At 49.4% G+C, this 6,009-nt stretch overlaps 1 protein-coding gene across 9 annotated transcripts in view; it reads right to left on the reverse strand.

Moving 5' to 3' along the window:
- Positions 1-6,009, reverse strand: part of Ppp2r5c (protein phosphatase 2, regulatory subunit B', gamma) — a 136,224-nt gene that overhangs the window by 31,593 nt on the left and 98,622 nt on the right. The window lies entirely within an intron of this gene.

Consider the following 6,009-nt stretch of genomic DNA (forward strand, 5'->3'; position numbering starts at 1 on the left):
ACAAAGAAATATGTAATAATTCTAATAACAGTCTTCATCCTGTCGTGAAGTGGCTGGTCATTATTTTTAAGATTCAGAAACAGTGGAGCCTGGGTCAAAAGTAGAGCAGCAAACAGACTTCCCACAGGCAGGCGATCACCGAAGTCTTGTGTTTGACTCCCTCCCTCCCTCCCTCCCTTCCTTTACTGTGCCAGTACTGGGGCTTGAGCTTGGGCCTGGGCACTATCCCTTAGCTCTTTCACTCAAGGCTGGTACTCTACTTGTGCTGCATATGCTACTGGCTTTCTGCTGGTTAACTGGAGATGAGTCAGATTTCCGTGCTTGAGATGGCTTCAAACTGTGACACTAAGAACTCAGCCTCCTGTGTAGCTAGGATTTCAGGCGTGAACCACTGGCACCGGGCTTACTCTTCTGACTTTTTTTTTGTTGGTCATGGGGCCTGAACTCTGGGCCTGGGCGCTGTCCCCTCAGCTCTTCAGCTCAAGGCGAGCGCTCTACCACTTGAGACACAGCGCCATTTCTAGTTTCCTGGTGGTCATTTGGAGCTAAGAATCTCATGGACTTTCCTGCCCCAGCTGGCTTTGAACTGCGATCCTCAGATCTCAGCCTCCTGAGTAACTAGGATTACAGGCGTGAGCCACTGGCGCCCGGCTACTTAGCATCGTTTGCTCAAGGCTAACATTCTATCACTTGAGCCACAGCCCCACATCAGGCTTTATCTGTTTATGTGGTACTAAGGAATTGAACCTAGGGCTTCATGCATGCTAGACAAGCGCTCTACCATTAAGCTACATTCCCAGCCCACAATTTAAATTCTTTTAGTAAAATAGGAGTAATGTTCCTAAGACATAAGTATAAAGAAAAAAAGTCTGGCTGGGTGTCTTGTGGCTCACACCTGTAATCCTAGCTACTCAAGAGGCTGAGATATGAGAATCTCCGTTCAAAGCCAGCCTGGGCAGGAAACTCTGTGAGACTCGTATCTCCAATAAACCACCAGAAAACTGGAAGTGGTACTGTGGCTCAAGTAGTAGAGTGCTAGCCTTGAGCTGAAGAGCTGAGGGACAGCGCCCAGGCCCAGAGTTCAGGCCCCATGACTGACCAAAAAAAAAAAAAAAAGTCTGGAACCTAAGCCTTGATGCCTGACTGGTTCTCACTGGTATCCAACCTCTGAGGATCAGAGACCTCCTGTGAGCCAGTCATGTGCACAAGCCTCTGAGAATGCCAAAAACAGGTGACAAATGGTGAAGCCTGACGGGGAGAGGGGCGCTTCCTCAGCAGGTAGAGGAGACCGGGACAGGAAGGCTTCTCCAGGCAGCACACTCATAGATTCAACCACCAGCGACTAAGGAGAGGCCACATGCCCGGTGGGCCATCACTCCTTCCAGAGTTTGCAGAGAAGGGCAGAACTGCCTGTCACCACCAGCCACCGAGCTGCGCCACAGCTCCTTCCCGAGCCGTGAGCATGAAGAGAACCAAGTTTTGTGTGTGTCAGTCCTGGGGGTTGAACTCAGGGGCTGGGCGCAGTCCCTGAGCTCTTTTGCTCAAGACTAGTGCTCTACACCTTTGAGCTACAGTGCCACTTCCAGTTTTCTGGTGGTTAATGTCCAAGCTGGCTTTAAACTTCAGTCCTTAGATCTCAGCCTCCTAAATAGCTAGGATTACAGGCGTGAACTATGGACATCGGCCTCAGAATTGAGTCTTTAGCTTTCTTGATCTGGGTTGGCTTTTCCTGAAAGCCAGATCATGGGGGTGGGAGCGCCCCAGTCACTCAGAGCTGAGGGGCACATTTGGAAGAAAGACAGGTGTATTGCGGGCTGTGGGGAAGAGTCGCATGCTGGGCCAGGTGTTAGTTGGGAGAGAGCGTGTAATACACAGAAAGCAGAGTGCATGTGGGAGCACTGGGGCTGGCTGGGAGACAGCGAGGGAGGGCTGGCTCACCACAGCGGGCGTGCTGCCCTCTGTAACCTGCCCCAAAGGACAGACTGCCACAAGGAAGAGCCCACACACTGCTGGAGGCAACTTCTCTTCCCCCTCTGCTCAGTAGGGGTGAAGGGGACCCCCGCATGTCCCTCCTAAAGCCAACTATGTCTGAGATGAAAACTTTCAGAAATGACCAGCCTTCCCAGGAAGGGCAGGAGGTTTGACATCACAGACAATGGTGAAGGGCAATAGTTAAGAAGGAAAGGTGTGATGGTTCATCTTGTGCTAACCAGCTAAGCTGCAGTACCCGACCATGCAAACAGACAAGGTGTTGCTGCGAGGGTGGTGTGGAGATGCTGTAAGCAGCTACCATCAGCTGACTCAGAAAAGGAGACAATCTTGGGTAATGGAGGTGGCCTGGGCCTGCGAGGCTGGCTGGGCTCCCTTCCTTCTCCCTCCCCTGCTGATTCTCCAGGAGTCTGACTGGAGCACCCGTTTGTAGGGGATTTGTTAGAAACCCAGTCACAACATTAGTAAAGAGAGTGGTGCACTGTCAGGCTGCTGTCCACCAAGTGTCCGTGCACTGTGGTCCAGTGGCTAGGAAGCTCTTCAGCTTCTGGGTCCTGCTAGGGGTCTGCCAGGCAATGGTGCCACTTTCATTCACTTCCCTGGTGGCTACACATGGTCCCCAGCGGGTGGTGGAAGCCAGGGTCGGAGAGCTGGGTCTGTTTCCTCCAGATCCTTCCTCTCCCTGTTTCCTCCTACCATGAAGCGAAAACTAGTTGTCCTACCACATCTGCCACAGCTTCTGCTTCACTGGTGGCCTGATGAAGCAGGAGACTGTGGACAGAAACCAGGGACCTTTCTTTCCTTCTTTTTGTTTTTCCCATTTTTTTTTTTGTTTGTTTACTTGGCCTGGGCCAGGTCAGAACTCCCAATATTCCTGCTTCATGAATCAGCCTGACATGAGAGGTGTGCATCATTATGTCCAACTAATCTTCCTTCTTTTAACTTAAATTTTTTCCCCAGGTATTTTGTCCTAGCAACGGGAAGCTAACTCAGGGCCCTAGGATTCAATTAAGGTAAATATGGTGCTTCCACCCCGTGCACTCTCTCAGAGGAAAGACCAAAGGGAGCCAGGAAGGGAGTCCTTGCTGAATGGGAACTCTTCCGGCCCCTGGGTCTTGGAGTGTCCAGAGCTGTGGGGACACCTGGGATGTGTGGCACCGAGAAGCCTGGGCAGGCCAACACCGTGCCCTCCACAGCCAGGCGCTGTGCTGCTGCTGCTCGACAGAAGCGCTCTCACGTGTAAGAAAACAATCTTCTACCTCTAACTCCTAACCTCTGTGTGACTGCATGACACTGCATTGACCTAGCGCTCATCTGTGGAAAAGGTTAAATAAAGATGTTGAAACTGGTATTTTGAGGGGAAAAAAAGGGAGCAAGAGGCGACCTAGAAACATTTCTTATCATAAAGGCTTCAAGGGTCACATCTGAGGAGGCCCAAAGGGAACAGGAGCTGTGGTGCCAACGCCAGGGTGCAAATGTCATCTCCGTACTAGCAGAAAAGAGTTCATGACATCTTCAACAACACTCCATCTCCTCGTGAGAACCAAGGGACTCAGATCTCTTAAGCCTGCACAGATCACTCTGGTCTCAACAATCTTTTTTTTTTTTTGGTTGGTGGTGGGGCTTGAACTCTGGGCCTGGGCGCTGTCCCTCAGCTCTTCAGCTCAAGGCTAGCGCTTTACCAACTTGAGCCACAGCGCCACTTCTGGCCTTTTCTGATTATGTGGTGCGGAGGAATCGAACTCAGGGCCTTGTGCATGCAAGGCAAGCGCTCTACCACTGAGCTACCTTCCCAGCCTGTGTTGGTTATTTTGAGACAGAGTCTTGTCTCCTGCCTGGGTGTGTGCCTGGACCTGGACCTGTCTATTTTAGACTTTATGTCACAGCTGGGAGGATAGGTGTTTGCCACTCATTAACTTCATTGTTGTTGTTGTTCTTTTCTTTTCTCTTTTAATCAGTTGTGGGGCTAGAACTCTGGGCCTGGGCGCTCTGCCTCGGCTCTTCAGCTCAAGGCTAGCGCTCTATCACTTGAGCCATAGTGCCACTTCCAGCCTTTTCTGTTTATGCGATGCTGAGGAATCAAACCTAAGGCCTCATGCACTCTATTGCTGAGCCACCTTCCCAGCCTCTTCTTCTTTTCTTAAGCAAAGTTAAAAAAATTATCTTAAGTAGTTGACTTCTTCTTCTGCTGAGACAGATGGAGTCTTGAAGACTTCTGCTGGGTTCACTTGGAATCACAGTCTTCCTGGTTTCCACAAAGCTAGGTTGACAGGCATGGGCCACTGCTCCCAGTTTGCAGTTGAGAAGAGGTCTTGGGAACTTTCTGCCCCTGCTAGAACCATGATCCCCCCAATCTCAGCTCCCAAGTAGCTAGGCTCACAGGTATAAGCAACTGGCACTCAGCTTTCCCTACATTTTCTTCTTACCTAGAAGCATGATCTAGACTGACGTTCTGCCTCAACTTCCATTCTCTCATCTGCTAACAGGGGTGGCTCCTTCCTTTACTCTGGAATAGCCTGAGAACCACACATGACATCAGAAAGAGCACTTGTCAAGTGTAAAACCACGATGCATGGGCAGTCCCCACTTAAGCATTTCCCAAAGTGTGCCACTGTTTCTCTGGCCTCCTGAGGGCAGGGACGGCAAGCACGCACATGTGTAGTGTGTCTCCAAGCTCCATGGGCTGACTGTGAAACAACCAAAGCACCAGCTTCTCCACTGCTCCCGACACACCCACTGGCAGGGCAGAGGGCAGTCCTGCAGGTATTAAAAGAGATGCAAGCCAAAACAACTCCAAAACCATTTTGTGGAGAATTCTTACAACTCAGCAATTTTCTGCCATGTTTCTATAGCTGTATTATTTATTACCAAGGGGGTGAATAAATACTTATGCTGTGACATAACTGCAGCCCAGTAAGACAGATAAAGATTGTAAGAGGCGAAGGGATGCTCTCCCACAGAAGGTGGCTTAATTCTGCATGAACTTGGAAGACAGGCCTGGTTACTCACAGGTTCTGGGTGGAACTCACACCACTAGCCTGCTACCTCCCTCCCTCCTCACAGTTCTGTTCCTGTGAGGCCGAACGATGGCTACTTCAGAACACTTTCCCTCCTATGACATTATATTGTAAGAGTCGTACTACTCAAGAAATACCTTTCCAGAAAGTTTGTTTAAATACTAAGCTACCATTTGCAAATGATACATCAGAAAAATAAAGGCACAGACTGACCAGCAACTCTGACAGCTGGGCCATCATAGATGGATAGCCAGATACAAAAAAACAAGTACAAACAAACAACCTCTCCATGAAACAGTAACAGAGTGAAAGGTACCATACACATAGACAGAGAATCACTGAGCATTACCTGTGCATTTGGACAACAAAGGGCATTAAGAATACTAAAAGCGTGATGAAGCCTTCACCACCACCAGAGGATGACATCCCATGGTAAACAAGGGACTTGAACAGTAAGCATAAGCAAGCTGATTTTCCATGAACCCAGAGACTTACAACAGCCCTTTCTTCACTGGCATAGGGAACAGCTGGCACCTAGTAGGTCCTCAGATACTTGCTGAGGGGAGTGGATCCTCTGGGAAAAATACACATCAGTCATTCTGTTAACGGCGACACCCTGTAATTACCTGAAAACTGTGAAACATGTCTGATTAAACCTTAAGCTCTCAGCTGTAATGTAATTACAGTCCTAATTGGGTTCTTAATTGTAAGCTCTTCCATGATGGAGTACATTTTTTCCTGAACATTTATTCCAAAGATAACTGGATGACTGAGCAGCTCCATCTCCAAGCACTACAGACAAGCCCTCAACAAATGCTCAGGGGCTTTTACTCAAGGTCAGAGCTGTCTCAAAAAAATACAACTTTCGAGCTGGGAAGGTGGCTCAGTGGTAGAGTGCTTGCCTAGCACAGCACCACATACACAGAAAAAGCCAGAAGTGGTGCTGTGGCTCAAGTGGTAGAGTGCTAGCCTTGAGCAAAAGAAGCTCAGGGACAGTGCCCAG

The sequence above is a fragment of the Dipodomys ordii genome, unplaced genomic scaffold (assembly GCF_000151885.1).
Source record: "Dipodomys ordii isolate 6190 unplaced genomic scaffold, Dord_2.0 Scaffold2, whole genome shotgun sequence".
In the NCBI taxonomy this organism is placed as follows: Eukaryota; Metazoa; Chordata; class Mammalia; order Rodentia; family Heteromyidae; genus Dipodomys; species Dipodomys ordii.